Source organism: Bombus pyrosoma, linkage group LG10 (assembly GCF_014825855.1).
Source record: "Bombus pyrosoma isolate SC7728 linkage group LG10, ASM1482585v1, whole genome shotgun sequence".
Taxonomy (NCBI): domain Eukaryota; kingdom Metazoa; phylum Arthropoda; class Insecta; order Hymenoptera; family Apidae; genus Bombus; species Bombus pyrosoma.
The window spans coordinates 11,583,013-11,607,805 of NC_057779.1; the positions used below are offsets into that span (position 1 = coordinate 11,583,013).

At 37.0% G+C, this 24,793-nt stretch overlaps 1 protein-coding gene and 1 long non-coding RNA gene across 6 annotated transcripts in view; both read right to left on the reverse strand.

Moving 5' to 3' along the window:
- Positions 1-24,793, reverse strand: part of LOC122571660 (CCR4-NOT transcription complex subunit 6-like) — a 925,145-nt gene that overhangs the window by 781,410 nt on the left and 118,942 nt on the right. The window lies entirely within an intron of this gene.
- Positions 1,794-5,698, reverse strand: LOC122571666. Its single transcript, XR_006318153.1, has 5 exons — positions 5,656-5,698; positions 5,219-5,581; positions 5,009-5,138; positions 4,219-4,927; positions 1,794-3,045 (listed from the first exon to the last, which is right to left on the reverse strand). It is a non-coding gene; the product is annotated as an uncharacterized LOC122571666 (long non-coding RNA).

Genomic DNA, 24,793 nt, shown 5'->3' on the forward strand with positions numbered 1-24,793 from the left:
TTTCTGCGAATATCTAATGCCAGTGTCAAGACAACTCGCGACAATGAACTCATACGGCTAACAAATGTAGTGTTAAATTAAAGTAGAGAAAGGATTACTATCTGCACGTGATTATATTAAACGTTTGTATTTTATTTCAATTTGAAGTGTATCTTTGTACAATTTTTAAATTATTACCTCCATCGTTCTCGGCTGTAAATTATTACTACACACGTTAAATTTGTCGATGGAGAAACAAATACTATTTTTTAATTTTAATTAGTCGTCAACAAAGAGCGATTATTTCTGCGTTTGATAAAAAAGGTAACAATCACTCGTTAACGAATGAAGATATTCGTAATTTCGTCATTACGAAAATATCATGGAACATTAAAAAAGATCTATCGAGGTCATCGTGTATTGGATATGAAAAATAACGAAACTCTGTCCTTTTCCATTTTTCTCGCAAATCTACAACCTACGGGGAAAATGATGGGAACTAATAGCGTGAGCAGCACTCTGTATAGCGGTATGGCTTCATGCGAGTCGCATTGTCACATTAGTAGTAATTTTTGCCAAGGCCACGTTAATTTTACAACATGCAACGCGTAAGTAGTTCGAGGAGAATTAAGACATATTACAAGAAAAGATTGTTATAAGCGTAAACGTACGTAGAAGAAAACTGCAAGGCTATAGTAATTAATCCTGCACGCGATAGTCGAATAATCAACTTTTTAATTAGGTTTAATAGCAAAGCGTAAAACAGATCACGGAGACAATAAATTTCTCGGAGGCGAAATTTTTCAGCTAAATTTAAACTCGTATTCGCTGATAATTACGTACGCGTGGGTGAATCATTATCATAAACGGTAAATGAAAAAACAAACTATATAGAAATGAAACGAACAACAGAGAATTCGAAGGTACTTGAATTAATATCGCGGTCCATAGTGTTCGAGTCTCTATGAAAATAAAATGTTTAAATACATCAAAAGATATCAATGGAAAATATACCTTTAAGGAAGAATTATATAAATCGCTTTTCTCTGATTGAAGGCTGAAATCAAAAACACGATACGGACTTTTAAACAAATATATCTCTTTCGAAACCAATCGATCGACAAACGATGGCCGATGTCAATAATATTCTAAACTATATTAACTATCGTACGATATAGAATTTTATTTCTTCTCTCTTGAATTAATTTTCCCATACATTAGGAAAGGAACATTCAACGATGACAGTTATAATCAATTTTTAGTATTCGAGTATTGGTTTTTTTTTTAGAGTAACTTTTTTGCCGAATACTTTTGTCGAAGAAAAAGGTGCAACATCAATGCTATCTCGAACGTCTTCCTATCTATTACTATAGCCGTCAGATAACCTTGTTTTAACTAAAACGCAATAAAAAATCTTAACTATGGACTAAGCAAAGTTCTGTGTTAAAGACCATCCGTTTCTTTCACCTGTTTTTCTTCCAACAGTAAGTGTAAACGCAATTTTGTTTAGCTCGAATGATCACGATGTTCACGTTCCAACTCATCGATTAATTGTTAACTTAACACTAGAACTACCGATAGTTAACACGAAGCTATTCCTACCAAAACCAGTGAAAATGACTGGTCTTAAAAAAATACCTAATAATAGAATATTTTTATATTTATCGATTTATTACTTTCTTACAGAAGCAATTCCATGTTATGTAGTACGTTTTTGGTATTATTAATCCATCTGGGGCCATCATCCCTAAACGAGGCTTGACAAATTTATAAAATTGTAGAATCAGTCGTTTTGATTGCTGTGGTATTTCTAGCGTTAGCATCTAGCGATCTAGCGATCGATCCGCAATTTTCCTGATAACTGATATCGTCATATCGAATGATACGCGGTAAAAATTTGAAGAACGTGTGGCAAGGTGTAGAAAACGAGGAATCTGGTTAATTGAGGTTCGACAAACAGATTGCGGGATCCTTTTACATTTTGACTAGTATTGGTTAAGTAGCCTTGATACAAAATTATTTTCAGTTTGAATACATAAAAAACAAAATAAAATTCATTATACTATTCCTTTAGTTATCGTTAGTTGCGAAATTCATTACACCATTGCGGAAAAAATATAACACGAAGTAGGAATTTTGAAATAAAATTGTAAAACCAGTCAATTTGACTGGTGCGGTAGTTCTAGTGTTAAATGTATGAACTCCCAACATGTTCTTATTCGTCTTTTCACTAATTACATGTGATTAATTACATTTGGATATTGTGGCGGGTAGAAATTATTGTTAAAATCTTTGTAGCCATCTTCACTGACACCTTCGATTGCAGAGCAATTTGAATATTCGTGAAAAGGGAAGCTAGAAGATGATGGAGACCCTTAAAAGCTTACATAGTTAACGGCGAACACAAGCCCCAAGGTTTATTATGGCAAGCCATTTTCTATTGAAGCACCGAACAAAGCGTCAAAGACGCATCTACTTGGAAAAGACGTGGATTTTCCTGTAAGTAGCGCAATCTTCCGTCTGCACTGTGCTCATCCTCTAAGTTGGAATTAATTAAGTACCGGTAGATCTTCGAAATGACAAATATTTGGTGACAGTATTACGAAAATATAGATGGCCTTAAAGTATCGTTCGAAGCAAAATTGCTTTAACAAATATTTTCATTCCTTTTTCATGCGCAGGAACGTCGTACAATGCATTTAATATAAATACGCGTTCTTAATGAACGTTCATACATTTCTCGCAATAACTGCTCATCTAGCTATAAATGAGTAGTACTTATACTCGATGAAATGAGCAGTATAAGTGGTACTTATACTTAATGCGAGGTACATTGAGAGCAAAAGCAGAATAAGCCGCATATTTCTCCAATGTGAGTTTATATTAAGTTGTCCCAAAAATGTCTTTCGCTATCTGCACGCAGCTGCTTTATGTGGCCATGTTGATACAAACATGAAGCCTAATCTGTCAAATTTTGCGCTCTTTATCTTCGATCGTCTTCTAGCTGTCGTAGGACACGTTTCCTTTGCATTAAAACAAAAAATCCTGTGCATCTATTATTTTCTTCTAAAACGAAAGAAACTCTTTTTAGGACAAGCTGGTGGTATCGGTTTATTTCAGCAACGCGCATTAATCGTATAAAAGTAGGGGAAATCATCTTTTCCAAATCGAATTTAGATAACGTGACACAACGAAATCGATTGCTGCATTCGATATTTTGCGATTACTATTTTCGAGTATTTGAGTTAATTCAGTGTTGCTCTTAAGGCGGATTCTCGTGTAACAACGATAGAAGCAAACGATCTTTATGGACCTCTTTTAAACCAGACCTTTTCATGTAGATACATCGTCTTGAAGAAGTTTCTTTTATTTCAATTCTTCCTATCGCTTTAACAAGCGATTGTTAAACTTATTAAACGTTAACTTATTAAAAAGTTAACACTTTTTAAAGACTGTCACGTTTAATAAGTTTTTAAGCCGGCGTGCACGATCACTGAAACGCTAATCGATCAACCAATTTCGGGCAGAGCTCGCTTAGTTACAAATTTCTCCAAAGATCGAATCTCAAATTTTTATTTGACCATTTATTCTTTTTAAACGATGCGAGCTCCGCTTAACCGTCGAAAAAGGTAAGATATTCCTCTGAAGGCTAGAAACTTTCCAATTTTCCATGTTTTTCTTTCAAAAATAGGTTCGACCCCGACGCAAACTATGGAACTTTAAGAAAATTTCCTAACTTCTGCATTCTGATGACTGCGACAGATGCACGCCAACGACGGTAACATTATCAAAGATAATCACAAGACTTGCATAAAATACAACAAACGCTAAGTCGAACCTGAAATAAAAGAATTACATTTGTAATTCGAAGCTACATTTACGTCCTAAAAAGGTTTACTTTCTGCTAACTAATAATAATAGCTAGTCGATAAAATATTCATAAAAATCACCTGCTTCCTTTGTCGTTACACGAGAATCAATATATTTTGTTATGGTACGTATCACTTTTTTGTTTTTTCTTTCGTACAAAAATTGCCCAATCTCTGCCAGACAAATCTCAATTTGTAAAAAGGAATTTATGGTAAAAATCATGGAAATAATAATAACGCAACTCGATTCGAACGAGTCGAGTCGAGTTCCCTCTCTTTTTTTTTTTTTTTTTTTATCACTGACAGTGACACTTTTCCAGACTGTTCGTATCGAACATGATCTTCAATAAACTTTAAACAGTATGCTTACCGTTTCTCCGCTAAGGAAGGCCGGTTGTTTTCATTTTTCCTGGTTGTTTGCTTTCTCACAAAATTCCACGCACGTTTCTTACATCTGTTGTGACTGCTGCTTCTTCTTCGGCTATTTGCCTTACGGTTCCCTTGAAATTTGAGGTAGCACGCAAAATTGCAGATGTGGCGCGGTGTTTGCCTATTCCTTTCCTTCCATAAATTTCTGTATTTTCCGCGAGATTATATCACGCTATTCATGCTATTTAATAATTTAAGAGTATTTTCCAACCACGACAGCAAAGTTCGATCGATTACTCATCTAAAACTTATGAAAAGTTTTCGGTGGATCGTTTAAACGGAGCCTTTGAAGATGAGTAAACGAAGGAGGCAGAGGAATAATAAAAAGCGAGTAAAACTGGAAAGAATCAAAGAACGGAATATCGCGACTCGTTTCATTTCGTTCCTAACCGACCTCATATTGCCAACATTTTCATTGCTCTTCTGGCAAACTTGAAGAATATAGTTCGCAAACGAGTTGCAACTGTTTCCTTATCATTTAACAAGCCGTTTCTTCAAACAATTCGCGAAAGGCTGGATTTCTTGAAAAAATACTTGCACCAAATCCACCGATCGGAATAACATCAATAAAAGAATCGTTCGTGGAAGTTATATGCTCGCACTTGGCTACAATTAGATTGCGAATTTTTATGCAAATTTATTATTTTCCGCTATACAAATAAGAAAATAAAACTTAGGTAAAAGATTGACTTTTTAAAAGCTTATCAAGTATCGTAGAAGCTACTATTTACTTGTTTTATTATTTATTTATGATCCGTGCTTTCTGGCTTTCCATGGATTCCGGTTACGTCTCCATTCGCATTATCTTATCTTATGTCCTATTACTGCCACAAAATCTATCTTCTTATCCTTGTAATTTCACTAACAATAAATTAGAATTAAATGCAGAAGTAAGCTTAACATAGATCTCAACTTGAACATACACGTAAACATAAACATACGTTAGACTTAACGAAGCGCTATACACTTTGACTGTTTTATATGCGTGGTGGGCGACGGAACAGCGTAAGTCAACTTTTGGCTCGTCAAAACTGCATAAGTGCGTCAATGTATATTCCACGTTGCTGGTTTTTACTTATGCGAAAGCTTCGTCTGTACTATCGAGATATGTGCAATTTTCTGTGCCAAACTAGATTAGCCGCGTAGTAGTGACACACGTATGCGAGTATGAATGTATGGAAGTATGTGTGTGCACAGCGTCTGGAAAAACAGGTGAATGCAACTGTTCCGTTGGCAGCGTGGTACAGAAGATGGTGAGACAAAGAGGGTGCCGAGACGCGTGCAAATGTATATCGACGAAGATCCTGAAAATCGTTTATTAAATAAATCTAAAACTATTTTAATATAAATTCTAAGTGTAATCTTAGTGTTCCTTTACTTTTATTTCGGCGATTAACACGTTGACTGGCAGACGAATTTTCCATGGTTTGCCCAAGGCGCCGACGTGAACTTCTCATTATGCGATGCATATTATGTTGAAATATTATTTTGCAGCAAATAAAACGAGCTATAAAATCATGCTTGAAGCATTTTTCGTGGTGAGGGCGGTTGCCCGGTTGGTGACCCCCACGGTGTTGTAGACAATTATTACGATTGTCCTTTTTTCAAACAATACGTACTTTTAATATTTGCTGCGTCGCCGGTCATCGGTGGCCCCCACAGCGCTGTAGCCAAATCGAGTGCCGGTCACCGGTGGCCCCCATGGCAGTCAACGTGTTAGGATCCACGATTCTCAACATGTACAACTTGATTATTGTCTCGATTTATTTTTGTAAAACGTCTTATTCGTCGCAAGCACTGCCTGGTGAAATAAACGTTCGTCAAACTGGAAGTTTTGATCAAGATAACGTGGCATTGTTCTCAAAGAAGGAGGAATTCCTTCTAAATCAAATATAATTTATATTTTTCAAGTCGGTATTTCATTTTGTCATTCGATCGGTACTTTGTGTTAACTTTCACGTCCAAAATCTAGCACGCGATCTTGCACTGCATTTAAAATACGATAAGACTATTAATTATTCTGACTTATATTCTTTCGTCCAATTAAACGCGCACTTTGTTCGTGTAACTTCGCACTATGAAATTTCCTATAAACGTAGAAAAATCCACGGTCTGTTCGCGATAACTATTTATCAAATTTAATCACAAAAGGCCCTCTCATTCACGCGCGACCAACACGAGGCCGATTTATCGAAGCTATGAAATGGCTGGGGATCGTTGGAGCGAAATTTTATTCCAACCAGAACATTACGATATTATCCGAAAACAATGCAATTTTTATCGCAGCGAACAAACTGAAATGAAACGAGCGCGGGCTGTTACGATCGCACACGTGAATTAACATTTTACCAATTATAAGGAATTATAGAATGAGCGGATGAGCTTATCGTTTGGAAATACTGTCGTATACATGCTATGTGTACGTATTGTTGCGGCAGACGTGGTAAGTTTTCGAACGTGAAATTCAAATACGATCGTGTAATACAGTGGCGTTTTGGACAAACTGGATATTATATCGAGTAACTCTCGTCGGTAATTCCATACACTTGCACCGCGTCCTTCATCGATTTTCATCGGAAAAACGTACAAACGTTGGATCGATCGACCGTCTATACAGGGTGGTGGATAATTTATGGTGGAAAATGGAGCCGAGCAGATTCAATGGCCCCAAGTAAGACGAGAATCAAGAATAATAACATTGCATTGGGGAACTGATGTGTGGGGAAAATTGCAACTTGGAAATGTGCCTGCTGTGCGTGTACAGAACTAACACGATGAAATTCTGTTTTCTACAAAAGTGGGCCCGATGGGATGCCTTGGAGAGAAATAGATGCAAGTCCCAAACCTGGCAGGACATCGGTTCATAATATTTTTAGGGATATGGTAAACGGCATATAATGAAAGGACGAGTACAGATGGCATTTTATCTTGTCATTGATCATTTCATTTAATAAAATGTACGGAAGAAGAAACATTTGGAGTATTGGGGACTAAGAGAGAGCTGGATGCAACAAAACTAGATGCATTTATTGCTCTGCTATATGCTATACGTTATATAAAAAATGTAGATGTCTCATATTTGTGGAATAAAATTTGAAGACCTGAATTTTTTTCAAAAACAATGAGCAGGTATGACTTTGCTGAAATTATGAGGTTTATAGGATTTGATAAGAAGAGCGAAAGAAGCCAACGTTTACGAACCGATAAATTTGCGATGGTATCTACAATATGGGGCCAATGTATAGAGAAATCGCAGAATTGTTATAAATCTGGTGCATACATTACTTTTGTATTAAGAATCGCGGGAGAAAACCATGCAATAAAACTATCAACAAGTTCGGATTCATTACTAGAAAAAGCTTGTCAAGTAAAAAATTGTAAAAAATTGTTACAAAATTGCGAAAATTTGTTTAAGACGCGGGAAATATTTATACGGCAAACGTACATTTGATAATAAAATAATTTGTAAAAATGCAGCAAGGTTGAATGAGATATATCTCTATATAAATAAAAGTGTAATTCTATTTAAACCTATAATTGAAATTAAACAAAAGTAGATTTGGACGAAATTTTATGAAAATTCATCAGTTTATATACATTTAGCTACAAATTAACCATTATCTAAGTTAAATCATAAAAACTATTAATTTTTCAATCACCGGTCATTCTGACCCAATACGGTAAGAACAGGTGTACACGAAGTGTCGATAAGTTTAGTGTTAAACGACACTGTGTCAATTTTATTTCTCATTTTCAATTTATTCTCGCATGCAGGGTAAATTTCTGTGCAGTCGAAAATTGATCAAATCTTTAAACAAAGCCTTTTCGAAAAGAAGACGTTACATGAAACGTTACGAAAAAGCTTCCACATTTTCGCAATATATAATAATAATTATATAATAATCGGAATACCTTTTATAATATTTCGTAGATGAATTTCGCATTTCTATTTAAATTCCATTTGTTTCCTATGGAACAGGTTACGAATATAGGTACGTGAAGTGCGAAGACGCAATTATTTATTGACAAGCAGCTGTACGGCGACCGGTAGCGAGGACGTCTTGAGCGAGACTGATTTTCTTGAGCCGAAGATGTAAACATTGAAACGAGTGCTCTTGGCTGGTGACGAATCAAAGACGGGCACAAAAACTACCGTTTTGCGACGCATTTCTGGTGAACCGTCGAACAGCTTGTTTCATTTTCAATTTCAATTAACTCAGTGATATTACGTCGTTAAATCGTTGTACATATACGAGCACTTAAAGGGTTAAGAAACCCCTGTTTATTATACATATACGCACGTATGTATACATACATTGGCAGGGAAGATTCAGGAAAGTGTACGAATATTAACCCTTTCGCTTTGGCAGTCCAGTCCGCCAGAAATACGCACAGTATGCGTGGTTGCTGTATATACGTTTTCCTAAGTCTCAAATAATGATAATAATTCTTGTAAAAACCGTATATGAAATATCGTTTCACTGTCGATGGATTTAACCCTTAGAGTGCTGAATACTCGGAGCCTATGCCATCCGTACGAACGGCACGCTGCCGGCGTTGACGATCGCTGTGGACTGAATACTTTTTCGCTATACTGAACTCTGTTGATTGACTATTCAAAACGGAAATCGTAATAAGTTATAGTAATTCTTTTGCACGAGATTAAATGATTCAAGAGCGTTATTTTTTAGTATTAATTATTTATTATAAACATTGAAATTTACAATAAACTAGAATTTGGGTAGTAAACTAGAAAACAATAAACTAGAAAACTAAATTTAGTAAATATAACACGAGTTAATAATTCAGTTGTGCGTGAAAAATTTCAAAACAATCATCGATACATAATCCGACATGGCATTTTCTGTCGTTCCTTCTCTTATTTTTCACACAAACAGCACATTTTCTTCTTGATAATTGTGTTGTACCGGCACGATTATTCTACCAAATGTCCAAATTGGACAAATTGTGAATGCGGAGTATTAAATAAAAAAAAAAAGAAAAGACAGTTTCTTCGAACGCGGCATTAACATTGAAATGCATTTATATTTATCTCACACAAACGTAATAGTATTACTTCTGCGTAGGTGCTCGGAAAAATTGACAAACGCATATATGCGTCCTTAGTCCATAGCGATGGCTTTCGCCAGACGCATATATGCGTCCTTAGTCCACACCGATGACTTTCGCCAGACGCATATATGCATCCATAGCACTCTAAGGGTTAATAGATTTTTTAGCATGAAACAGTATACGATCGTTTGGATGTTTGTGTTGAGAATTTTGGATCTTTGAAGCCGAAATAATGTTATGGGAACACAAAATTTACACTTTTAATTAATGTTTGAATAGTTATACATTTACTTAATGGACGATCTCTATTATATTTATCGATACACATCCTCGCCTCAGCACTTTCTTCTTTACCCGACTGTTAACCGACGACCCTTCCAGATGCTTCTAACGACTGGACAGTTTACATCCATCTGTTTTTGAGACGCTGCGCACACACATACTCCCACACGCTAATACTCGCATACAAGTATTCTTACTGCGCGTTTAACCTAGTCCAGCACAGAAAATTATACATATCTCAACAGTTTGAAATATATTGCGTGAAACGTTTTCATGTTGTTTCTACAATGAGTAACTTTAAGAACTGATTAATTCAATAAAATCAACAAAAAGTGTTCTGCCGATAACGAAAAAATATATTATTGACTACAGATATCACTTGTATATGCATCATTTGGATGCCGGATGTATAGGGTGCCGGACTCAGGAGTCGTCACGTGATCGCCCCCTATATGCGGCGCTCGTACCACCCACAGGTCAGAGACACTCGAAGCGGAAGGGTTAAAGGGTTAAAAATATCTTATATATATGTCGAAGATGAAAGAACATCAGGGCCTTTCCTTTGGAATTTTTGGGAAGATTCCCGATACTTTAGTCTAGACTTTTCATTATAGCTGCACTTAAATAATAAAACTGAGAGATAGTTGTTTATGATTTAATCCGATTATGTGTGCTCGAGATTTATGACAATAGGTTTGCGCTCGAAGCGACACAAAGGGTCGCTAAACGTAGCCACGGTCACGGGATGGACGTTTTTACCTAACACAGGTATGGAATAATTGTATAGCTCTCCTTAAAAAAATAGTTGGCCCGAGGGGTACAGAGAGGTACCTAGAAGAGTATAAGTGCAGTTCCACTTGGACTGAGGGAGTCAGTTGAATTCTACTTGTACCGTGGACGAGTCAGTTGAGTTCTACTTGTCTGTGGATGAGTCAGTTGAGTTCTACCTGTACCGTGGACGAGTCAGTTGAGTTCTACTTGTACTGTGGATGAGTCAGTTGAGTTCTACTTGTACTGTGGATGAGTCAGTTGAGTTCTACTTGTACCGTGGATGAGTCAGTTGAGTTTTACCTGTACCGTGGACGAGTCAGTTGAGTTCTACTTGTACTATGGATGAGTCAGTTGAGTTCTACTTGTACTGTGGACGAGTCAGTTGAATTCTACTTGTACCGTGGACGAGTCAGTTGAGTTCTACTTGTACTATGGATGAGTCAGTTGAGTTCTACTTGTACTGTGGATGAGTTAGTTGAGTTTTACCTGTACCGGGGACGAGTCAGTTGAGCTACACTTCAATTGTGGGCCAGTAAGTTCAGATGAACTTAGACTTTGGAAGAAAACGCATTTGCTATCCCGTTAACCGTGGATTCGTTATTGAACCTAAGGGCATTGTCATTAGCATCTCGAGTATCTAATCGCCACTAATCACATTTGTACCAGTAAATATCATCCATATCGTATAACAACAATGGCTGATCCAAGTGAAGATTCGTTACACGCCCCTGACCATAATGAGAACTCGACGTATATATAATATATATATGTATACATATAACGAACAAGATTTATTTTTAACAATTATACAAACAACAAATAGAGATTTTTCACCTTTTTAATTACTCGCACACTTTTATGAACCGTCCGCTCGAACACAAAAAAGAGATGGCAAAAACAACGCAATTATCAATAGGTGACGTTGCTCATCGACGACAGCCGTGTTTCGCGACATTATGCACTGCGTCGTCCACTGGTGACAGCCGTGTTTAAAGGGTTAAATTACGTAGCTACAAGAATGCAGAGAAATGCGCATACTAATTACGAGCCACCGTATGCATGGCAAGTCCAGCATAAACTAGTAGAAAGGTATCAAGGCAAACACGAAGCCGTCGTCGAAGAATCTACGTGCGCGCGACAAGTCCTATTAAGCGTAGGCGGATTGGATTCGTCGTCGATTAGTGGGCAGCAGGGAATGCGACAGCCGCGGAGAGAAAAGGGGGAACGGTGGTGAGGAAAGGGGAGGATGAAACATGAAATTGCAACTGAATGGAATGGTAATGAAACGGAGGTGATTCCGTGTGATAGGAGCAGGACAGGGCACGGCTGGTTCGTAGGAGAATGGCCGACACGGAGGCACGGGTCATGCAGCCACCTGATAACGCGACAGTATGTAACTGTATGTGCATAATGGCAGCGACTACGGCGATGCATTATTACGTGACTCTATACCAGAATCGGACAAAAGCAGTGGAAATGATCCGCAAACTTTTTACATCCTGTTTGCCAATATCTGTTCCGCATTTGCGTACGTTCCCTACGAACTGACGTTTGGATTTTCATTCTCCGGTCCACATGTTTGCTTTTTTATCTCGACATTTATGATACTTACGATGGCTCACGATAGTATTGGAACGCTTCCCACCGAAAATTTGTACGGGCATATTGTCTCTGTCGTACGAACACTTTTTGCACTTTGTTGCTATTGCAACGAGCAGCTACTGTCGTGTCTATAATTGGAAAATTTGGAAGCAAATTGCAAGATGTGTGATGAAGTTACGAAACACTTGTACGTAGCACGAATAGCAATCTTAAACGTACAATTAGCGTTATTAGATCTCTATTTACGAGTTTATTTTAGAATGGTCGTGCTAACGATAAAGTCGTTAGTGACCACCGCAATATTAGGTTGCTGCAAGAGTTTCTTCCGTTTTATAAGGAAGATATAATGAAAATAAATAAACGACGGAAGATAAAGACCACAACAATTGACAGATTAGGTTTCATGCTTCTATCAACTTTGTCAGATAAAACAGCTGTGTGCAGATAACGAAAGACAGTTTTCGGACAACCTAAAATTGCTCAGAATTACGTGCTTGGAAAATTGAATAATACCTAGTTACTTGGAACAAAGTAGAGCTTTATCTGTTTAAGAAATTCCAAAGTACCAGGAATGCTTTGAGAATCGTTCAGGTGAGACGCGAGCAAGTCAAATACCTGGGAACTTACAATTACCGAACGGCTATTTCATGAATCTTCGGTCATTTTTTTCCAAAACGAAGCCTTAACACTTTGACTTCACATGTTTGAAATCACATGTTTCACTCAGGACACTACAGTGTTTTAACACAGTGCACCTTTAGATGCAAGATTTGTTCTCATTTTTTTTTTTTATTGATGTTCCAATAAAAATGTTTAATCGTTCAATGGGGCACTTTTTATTTCAAAGTATCTTCTATTTATCGGTTATATTTAAAATGCCCTAACTGTCAATTTTCATTCAATTTTTACAATCGTAAGAAGCTCAAGCGCTCCGGTCACCAATGACCACCGTGGCCGGCTTGACCAACGTGGCAGTCAAAGTGTTAAATGAGAAAATATTCGCTCGGACCATGCTATATATATAGCAATATAAGATAATATAAATAAACCTGGAAATTATCCAGAGATTTTGGACATTTCACTGTTCTGGTTATGCATACGCTTTGTATGCTGCTGCTTCGATATTCATGCTCGGGACAACTTGTTTGTTTTTTATCTTGACATTCATGTTACTTAAGTATATTTGTTTGCTATACATTGTCAATATTTTTGCTGATAACATACATAGTATAATCCAAACGATCAGTATGCACGCAGTGACAATATTTGTATGACACGCCAAATACAAACACGTTCTATTTAACCGAATATCGTTGATCGTAAAATTCAACCCAATAAACTTAGATCGTCCATTGTTTTATCGTATGAGAATAATTATTCGTACATTTTCGGTTCGGCTGTAAAAGAATTTATGACTCGCAGCTGGTTTCTACTATTCGTTCATTCGCAAATAATTTCACTCTATTTCCTTGTGATTTAAACGGTACACGCTGAAAAGCATTTCTCGTTACGTCAGAATGAAAATCAACCTCTGCCTGTTCGTGCCACGTGGTTGATATGATGGAAAATCTATTCTTAACGATATTCCTTAATTTTGCCTACATCGTTACAAATTAGAACACGCGAAATGTCTTCGATGCTATGTGACCCGAAATGAAAAACAAATATTATTAAAATATAGGTAGTTTTTAAACATCAAATACCATTAAAATATACATAGTTCTGAAATATTTCATTTTAATATCCAACATGTTTCAATACTTTCCACACTTTTCGTAAATGACATATCCGAGCATTTGATTTCCGCAAAATATCATATCGTTGGCGTTTAGCGTACTCTTCGCTGACAATGCTATCGAAGCTAATTGAAAATTGTTTAGTCCGTAAAATGTATCTTACCTCAACCATCGTAAAAGAACTTTAGTAAGGTGAATCATCGATCAATTCCGTGGCAATTCCGACGCGCTTGAGCATTTTCTAAAGACGTTCGACATTTGAATAACGTGTACACGAAAACCCATTAAAAGGCGTTTTTAATTTCACTCGTGGAAAGAATGGCCATTATATTTTTTGCACGTTACAACTTACGAAAATGAAACACGTCTCTCCGGTTGTTGGTGGAGAGAAGCCGACAGCACACAGGAAAGGCAAGCATCGTGCATGATTATTTGAGCGGTGAATTCGCACGTGTAACAGACGAGCGACGCGTGCGCGTATTGTTTCAAGTATCGTAACGAGAAAAAATAGCCGCGGGGCCGAATTCGAATTCCGCGTGTGGTTTATACTCGTGCACGTGAGAAGAAGGTGGTATGAAGGGAGCAGATTAATTAAACTGTGGAGTTTTAGTGCTGCCGCGAAGAATTACAACGAACGACGTAACTGCGGGATGTTTACCTCGCGTAAAAGTACGCCTGAAGTATTAAAAACGTTGTAGAACACAGTTGTAGTCTCTTTTACGCGCAACCATAAAAACGATTCTACAATACCTTTTTGACAACCTGCTCTCAGCGTAGAACAGTCAGTAACATATTGTTATCTGACGATTGGCGCAATTACCGAAAAATAAAAATTACATCAATCTTTGGCGTAACATTGTTTTTAGAGACGATTCTGAAGCATTTGCGTAACATCGTCTTTTAGTTTAAAATAACTGATAACATATCGTTGACTGACAATTGACTGGCAATTATTAACGTATAAAATTGTATCGATTATTATTACGAGATTGTTTATCGTATTGGATATTGCCATCATATTGAATTGATATCATATTGGATGTATTTAAACGAAATTGCAAAGAATGAGAATTTATCAAATTCTTTCGCATCTTTTATCTAACTTTGAAAAATATATCCTCGTAATTTGCACGACCGATAAAGCTTTCGTTTGTCGCCGTAAATGGAAATCTATTTCAAAATACGCGCTGCTATCCTTTTATACTAGATAATAATCTTTTGTCATTAGGGACGTCCATTATATCGCTCGTTATAACCAGTTTTTCATCGCACAGTCGTAATTTGTACGAAGCATCGTGATAACGTTACGAATAATTAAACGAAGCAAGCAGTATAAATTACTACTAACAATGCTTTTGCAAAACCTTAATCACATATATAGTAATAACACGTATGAGAAAAATTAATGGAAGAATAATGAGAGAAATTGAAAGATACCAGAAACACGCATAGCTACGTATTTAACGTCAGAACATAAGAAACGCAAATACATTTTCCGACGATATTAGCACCGAAGAAAGAGTTAGGTCGATGGACATTTTTATTGGAAAGTTTTTCAATTGCTTCGCTGGCTGGAACCGACTTATGAATGCCGGGCTGTAACGTGGCAATAGAAAGTTTCGTATTAATTCATCAGACAACGCACGAAATATTGAAACGTTTCTAAGAAAAGCGGCATAGTTGTTTCATACGCAAAGAACGCTTCCAATGGGACGAACATGAATCGATAGACGTATCGAGCGGCGTGCCAAAATCGATGCAAAGAGGGCGGATTAGCATAAACCTTGGACCAAGTACGTGGATGTAGTGGTTTCGCGAGGATTGCCACTTCTAGCCATTTTGGTTGCGAATATCGTGCAAATTCCACCCGGTCGATACTCGGCATAGATAAGAATTTCTGCTTCGACTCGTGTCGATTTCGACAGCGCGAAAAGATTTCAAGATTCATCGGGCCGCGTTGTTCGCGCACGTGCTTCGACCGGAGACAAAGAATTAAGTCCGTTGTTGACGCGAAGACACGCGTCGAATACAATGACAAGGCAGCCCAGGCGGAATAACTTAGCATCTGTTACGCGTTTAGAAATTCTCCTCTGACCAGCGGCGTGACTTATGCCTATCGATTGTTTCGATACACTCGCCGGGTATTAATGGATCCAACATCGCGTGACAATTTATTTGACAATTTTTACGGTCACGATGGACTGGCTTTTGCATTATATAATACCTTGGTATCGTGTATCTACGGTATCAACGATTACGTAAGACAAAGATTGCGTTTTCACGGTTGAAGGGACACGAAAATTCGATTGGAAATTTCTATTCGTTCGAAATGTATTGGCCGGACCCTCTTGCTCAATTGAACTAATTGCAAGTTGTGTAAGCGGAACAAGATAAAATGACGTATACTTTACGAGTAAATCTTAAATATTACAAGTTATCCGATCAACCAATTTGCAAATTTGAATAATTGTAAAATTATCAAATTATCGAAAACGAGTCTGTAATTTGTTGCTCGTAATTTTACTAACATTGTTAATTAGTAAATTATTGTGGCAGTGAGCTGGCGGAGAAAATGTAACGTGGCGTTCCTTTTAGAATAAGAAACAGCTAATTGATTAATGTGAAACTTTTTGAAGAACAAATGGCTTCCTCTAACATTTCCATTTTCTTCGGAACAGATGAGTTTCTTTATTTAGTATTTTTATTTGCCGCGGGAACATAGTAGAAGAAATTGAAAATTCCAAGATAAATGTAGAAAAAGTAACGCTCGTAACATCGCCAGTTTCTTCTACCTGTTCAATGTAGAAAGATGATCTGAGTAACTGGGAAATGCAAGAAGAAATGAATACACAGGACACGGGATTGCTATGTAAAAGTCTTGGATGAAAATTCGAACGATTATATCCGTTTTCTCAATACGAAGTTAAGATAAATGTATTTAGACACCGTTAAATTCATTCGTGTTTTCAACAGTTTGGAACGGAGTAGATTATAATCAGAAAATATTTATAAAGCTTAAATCATTCTTTATCATTTGATAATTCATTTTACGATCATGTATTAGCAATATCTAACAACCTGTGTTTTATATCGCGTTTTATATCGCGTTTTATATCGCGTAATGTGTGTAAAATACATTACTCGCTCAAGATCATTAATAAAATATAAATGACATCGTGTGTGCTTCTTTTGCTATTGTAGTATAATAGACTTTTAATGCGCGCTTTCGTTGCAACTAACGTATTTTAATTGAAAAACACACGCTGGATTTATGTTTGCTTATTAAAAAAAAAAAAAAAAAAAAAGAAGAAGAAAGCGATAAAACGAAGAAAATTAATGGCGAAGAAGAAATAAATTGACAAAGTATACGGTTAAATGATACGACGTTGTCTTTAAGGCAATTTGATTTGCTGCGTAGGATAATCAAGAAGGTTGTAAGAAAAACGATTCAAGTCTACGAACTAGTGCAACGAGTCTGCACGCGCTAGACCGTGTTAAATTCTATTAGAATCGTAACAAATCTTGCTTATATGGTTATGCACAGGTTATGCAGTTATGTTTCCTCTCCTCCCATGCACATGCCTTTTTCGGTTTCCATTTAACTATTAATATCCTCTGCTCTCGACGTTTTCACGATTCGTCCCTTTCCTGCCCTGTCGAATTACTTTCGTTGATTAAACGAAGGAACGATTTTCCATGTTATTACACATTTTTATAACACATTTTAACACGTCATAATGTTCAAAACATAATAATCTTCGTTCTATCAAAGCATTATTATTATATAATAAAGTTTTATTTTACAGGACGCTTTAATTTTGACGCAGGATCCTCGGTGAATTGGTTGGAAAATTGCCTCTTACGAAAGGCGACGCTATAGCAGATGGACGAAAAAGGGAGGAAAGAAAAGTGAAAGTGGTGCAACTCAAAAAAGAAAAAAGAAAGGAAACAAGGGGCGGAAGGAAAGTAAAGTCTCTGTGTCAATTCGGTATACGCGGTGAACTCAAACTCGTTCTCTGACAAGTTAAAAACAGGTAATGTCCACTCTGTAGCGAAACTAACCGCGGATCAAGATAGTGAATATTTGATTAATCGTTTCTTTTCGAGGTGTCCAATTAAGGTGTAGACTACGTTTTATAAAAGATACAGATCGATTCGTCGAACGTTATTTCTTTTCTAACAGAATGAAATATTAAAGCTTCGCTTTCCGAGTAAAGCTATTTTGAGACGTTCCTTGTTTTCCTTCCGTACTTTTCAACGTGTTGATTTACAGAAAGCATTACTAAGAGCCTAGATATTTATTCTTCGATCACGTTAAAGCTTTTCCACTTGTCGAAACATTTGAAATTTTCAATTACATTTATTAGGTTGTCTGGAAAGTTTCTTTCGTTTTAGAAGGAAGCAATAGATGCGAAATATTCGTATATTATATTTTATTAATATACTGCACGTAATGCAAATCATAAGATGTAAATTGTAGGATAAAAAAAGTAATGGATCGAAATAATATAAAACAAAAAATATTGTGCATCCATTGTTTCCTTGCGAAACGAAAGAAACTTTACGGACAACCTAATACTCGTCTTTTGAGGTCGTTCGTAAATCGTAAATCTACTAAGCTTGAAGATTCTCGCAATTTTTGCATCATTCGCATTTTCTAGCTTTCCTTTTACTTTCTTCTAACGTTGGCCGCAACACGTTTCCGATTTTAACGTCATTGTACGTGGTGAGATACTAACGCGCACGATATTACCTTCACGCTGAAATAATCGGAGAAATACGAAATTCTATAAAGAACATTTAATTGTAAAGGGCGCAAGCGACAGAATATTATTCGGTTAATAGAAGATTCGGATAATAGATGCTCGGTTACCGGAGGCTCGACCGTGCCAAGCAAATGTTCGTTAACGATGAAGAGAAAAGCTGGAAAATGTCGCGGCATTGTCGAATTTCTCGCGCAGCTGCCGGCTACCTGTTTATGCCAGGAGAACAGAGGAGAGCGGTGTTTGCTCTGCAACCACTCTACGTTTGATTCATTCCACGTGTATCTGCGAAATTAACAATCTCGACAGACCGCTACCGGCAGTTTACAACGAAATCTCTATACGCGGCAGATTTATCACAGGCGAGACCTTTCTGTAAAACGTGCTTGAACGAATAACAACTGAAGGTATCTGAAATAGTTGTGTGCTACTGTATATCGTCACGTAACTTATCCCCGATGTATGTGTAAAGGAAACTGCATGCACGTAAATCCACATCAAAAATAGCGATCAGCTCTATCACGTCCGGGCTGTGTTATTTTATACGTTTGGAAAATAATAAATGTTAAATTTAGAAGGACGAAATGTATTTTTATATACTATGGCGTGTTAGTTTTTAACGCGTTCGTCGCCACGTCACCCATAGCTATGCGACGGGTATACTTCCGTGAGGGTCCCGTCACCAAAGTATGGGTGACGCTCTTCCTGTTCGAGTTAATTAAATATAGGATATTATATATAGCATATACGACATAGAAATATTAAAAACACATTATACCATACTTTTTATTAATTTATATTCTGGATAAGATATTACACTATGCTATTTCGCATGGTATTTGTTAAAACGTTCCAAACACAATTGGGGTGATTTTGGGCACTTCGAACAATAGTCGTAGACTTCGTCGTCGCTACTCTCCTAACTTTCAAATATATTTTCACCTTGTTTACTGAACATTTTCAGGATGACAAAATCACTGATTCACGTCTCACAAGTATGCTTGTCGACTAAATGAAAGATCTGAGATATCTGCCACGAGATCCCTCGGAATACTCCAGCTGGAAAGCTTATCGTTTTCTCCATTTCAGAACTAAATAATCTTTTCTTTACAATGAATCCAAGGCGATAAACAATGAATTCTCGCTTATCGCTCTGTTTACGTTCTGCGTACCGGCGGTAGGATTTGGGCTCCGCAGCAAACTTAGCCGAATCGCGCTGGGCGACCAACGTGTTAAACAACAATTAAGATCACCGTTACTGGCTAAACAGCATTTGTCATATAATACGAAATAACTCATTGTCGAAGAGCTATTTTTATTATTTTCTATATTTTTCGTTGCCGATAATCTATTTACGTTGACATATTGCGACGTCCTATAAATAACGCGCTCCGCATTTTCGCATGAAACTAAACAATCGCCTCCTGGCGATCGATCAGTGATGAATTTTCTCGTATCTTTTATAATTCGACGTCTTTTTCCGTCAAGTTCTCTATAGAAATTTTGTCAGGCTGCCATAGTGACAAAACCCCATTGTTTTGAACTTAACTGTCAGGAAAACCGCATTTATATGATAACCCAATATTTCTATTAGAAGCGACAGAAATCAAGCTAAGTGTCGAGTCTAGTTGGACTGCAACAAGTTAATATTCACAAATTTCGAATATTTTTCCGATGTCTGCTTTCAACACCGTCACAAACGAATATAGAAAACTACGTATAAATAGAAAAATATCTTCATTTTTAATATCAATACATTGGTCGTCGATGTTATAAAGAAAAGCATACTATGTTTTTTGATATGCACGTCATATCTGGTTTAAATCAACTAATAACCAAATAAACAAACAAATACGTAAAACAAAACCCTATTGCACTTTTATTGTTCTTTTGTTTTTTTTTATTTATCATTGCTTATCGACGAGCTTTCGGTTTTACATCTTTTTTACCTATTTCGCTTCTTATATGACTACCTCCCCTCTTATTCACTATATTATATTACACTCCCTTAATTATTCCATCTCTAAAAACTAAAAACTAATAACTAAAAACTATCGCAACTTTTGGGCTTTTGCCTCCTTGCTGTGCTTCCTCCTTGTCGTTCCTCCCCGTCCTGCATTGCCCTTCTCTTCTCTATTATTGCTTTTAGTTCTGTTTGTCCTTCTCCAGTCTCATTCAGTGTCTTTTCTATGTCCTTTGGTCCTCCGGTTATTTCACATTCTTCCATTACGTGTCTCAGGTCTTCTTCTTTCCTTTTACGTAGTCTGCATCTTTTTTCTCCCTCGCTTTTGTCTCGTTTCCACATCTGAATCTTGCTAATATTTTTCTGTCCTTCCACTTCATCTTCCCTTCCAAGTACTTTGGCAACTCTTCTTTGGCGATTTTTCTGTAATGTATGTTACATTTGGATTCCCTTATCCTTTTCCCCCTCTCTTCTGTTTCTCCCTTTCTTCTATAATTTGGCCCGCTGTCATCCTGTTTTTGTTTTATTAATTCATAGTGTTTTCTTTCGCGCAACATGGTGTCCGAATATTAATATCAGTCACTGTTCCTGTCGTATATTTTAAACGACAAAGTCGGATCGATTGTGAATTCCGAACCGCGTTCATTCCATTGCGAGCGACGTTAACGGCATTTTAGATCATAAGCTGGTGATTTGTCTCACTCACTCTCACAATCAGCGTCTTGATTGATTATCCTTGTCGCATAATAAGCGATAAGGGAATACGGAAACATCATCTGCAATGGGTAAAGTGCGAGCAAACAAAGAATTGAGAAATCTCGCAGTTCGCAGTATCTGCTGTGAATCAGTAACGAGAAACTGTGTATTCCTGTTACTGTATTTCCATAACAGTTTCCTGTCTTTTTCTCAAATCTTCTCCTTTTACCTTTTTATCCTATCCTTTCCTCTTGCCTTATTATTTTCAAGATTTCCTTACTGCAGTCCTCCTATCCTCAACGATATGCAGATAATAAAAAATTTATAGCGTCCAGATTTGCGAGAATGCCAGATATTTCTTCCAAAACATCTTCTCGTCAGGATCGTTACCTGTCTTTCTTTTCGCATTCCTACGATCACCGCGAACCATCTCCGACCGGTAATTACGAAGACGCTTTGTAAAAATAGTATAAATATATAAACGTTACTAAACGTTGTAGTTGTAGCGAAATTATATGCTTGTTAGAAATGCATCTTATATTTTTATAACAAGTCGTACGTACATCTGTGCCTTAAATATACGTATTCTTATTCGCATAGCAATTAATAACATCCTTCCGAATAAAATGCTTGCGAGAAGGGTAAAGAAACGAAGATTGCTGGAGGAAGTGGTAATTTCGTACTTTCCATACTTTACGGAAGGACACTTTTAAAATTCAATGCACTGTCGATTAACTTTATAATGGCCTTTTTGTAAAATTTTAATATCCAACGTCTTTACCGCTTCCTTAAATATCCTGAAAATATCCATTATCATAAATGCAACTGACTTGATACAGAGGAAACACAGTTTTTCACTCGTCAAGTGACATCAAAATTACACTTTCACAAAATTTCATTTCTCAAAATGAAAATGCAAATTTCTATTTGTACGATTAACGCAATATATATTCGAATATAGAAACATTTTTGTACCGTCGTCGGTTCACCTCGTGCTTATTCTATTCTTATTAAAATTCTTGTTCTATTCTTATTCTTGCTAAAAGCAGCTTAACAAATCCTATCGATAAGCAATAAAGATAAAAATAAGCAGACAAGCGCAGACTGCAGGTGACTGCTTTTATCACGGGTTAATCACCGGATACCGAATCTAGTTTACGGATTATTCATACACCTAATTAGCCGGTTGGCCGTCTTGCACACGTTGGCACAGCTAACATTGGCCGCAGCACGGAATCATTCAACCGCGCTATATATCTGCGATTCTCTTCAACATCAAGCCAGCATGTGTGCATATATATACATATGTATATATATATACATATATATGTCGGGTTATCGTTAGAATCGAGGGCGCGTAACAATTCTTCATTTGAATTAGCCATCGTTCTGTACAACAGAAATCATATTTACAGGCATAAATGTGACTTTTTACAAAGTTTGACGAATAACCGTGGTGTTTAGACACGCGAGATGCTATCGACAATGTTCTTGGGTTCGATAACGAATCCACGGTCAACGGGATAACTCTTTACTAAACGTAGAATACTTTGAAGCACAAAATACGTTCGCTGGGACGCTCGGTATCTACTGCTCGACATGTAACTTTCCAAGGCGATCGCACGAATAATAGACTGACGAAAATTTTCCTCTCTTTACGATCGCGTTCGTTCGTTATATACTGGCTGGAAGCATCGAGGAAGTTCCAATCGCCGTTGCTAGGCAGATTCTGCCTGGAGTTTGATTATTAATACAACGTGTGTCCCATTATATCGACACCTCCGAGGCAAAATCACACGTGGCCAGGCCCGTTCTCGAGGCCGTCTGCCGCCACAACCACGTTTCTAGGGAGAACCATACAACCGCTCCACACCTCCGTCAGGCAAAACGTCCATCCCGTGACCGTGGCTACTTTCGGCGACCAGTTGTGTCACCTCGAGCCGAATCCCACTATCACGAATCTCGAACAAATACAATCGGATTGAATGACAACAATTGCTTAATTACGGCTATGATAGAATCTAGGCTAAAGTATCAGAGGATTTTCCCGAAATTCCAAAGGAAAGGCTCCGGTGTCCTCTCATCTTCGACATATACATATATATATATATACGTATTTGTATGTGTATAGAATATACAGAAATATTTCTCCTTTCTCCTCGCTCGTTCTAACACTCGCCACTTCTACACGATTTTCTTTGCCGTAACCAGACTCTGCGCATCGATAAACCAGCTACAGTTGGCAAGAAGCAGCCAAGGATTCACTGCAATGCGCCCACGCTTCGACTAAACCCTTGATGCTACGTTACTATTTAATTAACTCCGTAATAGTATCGTGTTCTCCTCCGTTCCAAATCACTCGACCATTTTACGTTTCCTTGCTTTACGTTTCCCACCTTATCAAACTTTGTTCGAACAACTGCTACTCAATGGTACTTGATCGCGGTGAATGGAATAAATAAATAGATTAAATAAATAGAACAAATGATAAAGATCAGAAAGTAAGGATATAAATATGTATATTATAAATTGCAAAAAGTAATTGCATAATTAGGTTATATCGAGTTAAAAATGTATATCGCATGGTACGAAGTTCGGCCAAGTTATATTATGTTGGGTTATTTATAATATTGCTATACTTACTAGGATAAAAGCAGGCAAAAGAGTAATTCCTCGTAGAAAAATAAGAAAATAATATAAAATAAAATTTGTTGCTGGCTTAGTTTCCGAGAAAATCGAGTTTGGAAATTTACCAGGTATACTTGAACGCGGCTAATTCCAAAGTGGACAGAACTAAATAATCGGCGGGAGGTTATTCTACGTGTGAAAATAAGTCGACAACGTGCAGTGAAATTTATTGAGAAAACGCTTTGTTCGGAAGAAAAATAAATTTGAAAATTTATCAGACGCGTGTACTACGCGGATTCTTAACTAAACACGTTCAAACTATATTTTCTTGAAAATGAAGCCTTAAACGAACACGTAGAGTAGCCTCTTGTCGATTATTTAGTCCTGTTCAGTGCAGCGTTAGCTTAAAACTTTCAAACTCGATTTTCTCTAAGCCGAGAATGAACAAATTTCACTGTACGTTCTTCTCTTATTTCACGAATTTCACGAGGAATCACGCCATGAAGAGAAGGTAAACCGGAAACCATTCCATTCGCCACAGGGCGAGCATTAAGTTTAATAAATAAATAAATAATAAAATACAGCTTGCTCGTAGCAACGCAAATCCAATTAAAATAAAACTAAAATATTTACTGCTCTTTCACGCTATTCCTTCACCGTTTTATTGTTTTCGACAACTGCAAAGTCCAAACTACTCCTTCTGCTATTCATTTACGAGTTTTCACTTTTAGTGGCAGACAATACTGTCGACGACATTTGTAAATCGTTTTTTCTTTAAATCACCCAGCTTCAGAGGATTCTCCGATCAAAACAAAAGCCTGATATACACATTTCTAACGCTATATTAATATATTCTTGTTATTCATTCACGAGTTTTGCTTTTTTACTGGCAGACAAGGTACTCTGAATCGCATTATGCTTACATACGTGTTCATTACTATGGTTTAGGATATCTCCTATTACAATTTGCCAGCTATATCACTGTATTTTTAAAAACATTTA